This window comes from Eulemur rufifrons, chromosome 18, assembly GCF_041146395.1.
Source record: "Eulemur rufifrons isolate Redbay chromosome 18, OSU_ERuf_1, whole genome shotgun sequence".
Lineage (NCBI taxonomy): Eukaryota > Metazoa > Chordata > Mammalia > Primates > Lemuridae > Eulemur > Eulemur rufifrons.
In genome coordinates, this window is record NC_091000.1 from 49,347,229 (window position 1) to 49,348,218 (window position 990).

The 990-nt window shown below is 33.5% G+C and overlaps 1 non-coding gene across 1 annotated transcript; it reads left to right on the forward strand.

Moving 5' to 3' along the window:
* Positions 1-545: 545 nt before the first annotated feature.
* Positions 546-607, forward strand: LOC138399233 (U7 small nuclear RNA). Its single transcript, XR_011236124.1, has one exon. It is a non-coding gene; the product is annotated as a U7 small nuclear RNA (small nuclear RNA).
* Positions 608-990: the final 383 nt, after the last annotated feature.

The following is a 990-nucleotide window of genomic DNA, read 5'->3' on the forward strand; positions in this document are numbered from 1 at the left end:
TTATCTTTTGTGCATCCTCATCAGAAGCATTGTCTATGATGTTTTCATTCACATCCACCCATTAAAGTTGATTTGGTCTTGTCCTTTGATAGGTCCAGAAGCTAAGACCTTGATTTTTTCAGCGCATTGAGACATTATGGTCTAAAAGCATATAGTACAATATGACCACAAACATTATTCACTTTTGGATAAGCCAACTCTTTCATTTAATAAAATGTTCAGAAACCCAGACTGAGGATTTTATTCCTGATATAGTAAGTTTTGTTTTACTTGGCCTGTTTTATTTATACAGATACAACAAAAGGTATTGAGTATTAAACCTAGGCAAATAACTACATCACAACAAAAAGTAAAGAAACTTAGTAAATTCACTTTGCGTAGTATTCAACTACTATTTTAAATAGTAAAATCAATCAATATATGACATCTTTTTTACACAATCATTATCCTTTGAGTTTTCTTGACAATTTACCAGATCTTTTATAACGTATTTTTCTGAAATCTGAGGGGTCAGTTAGAACAAGATACCAATTAAAAGTGTGTCCAAGTGTTACAGCTCTTTTAGAATTTGTTTATCAGGTTTTCCAGTCCTTGCTGGAAGACCCTCATGCTAACAACAACAAAAAAGTGTTCAACTGAGAGATAAAGCTTAAGAAGTCACAATTAAAGCAGTTATTTCAGTCCTAGGTAATTAGTTCTTGTTTGATTGATCTTGGGTTAAGCTCCACTTTCATTAAGTCTACTTCTGGACTGAAAGAGACTTGAAAATCCCAATTCAGTCCTTGGGTGGAGTCTGACAGGTGTTAGGTACCATATGTTATTGAGATTCTTTGATGCTTCCTCTAAAACACTCAATTTTAGAGCTGTAGCTTGTAGCGAGGGCTCTTAGACAAATATGAGGGAAAAACAGGAACCATCTGTTGATGACAAGACAGGATAGATCTGGTTAATTTATTATGTTAATCAACATTATCAGTATGGATAGAATCT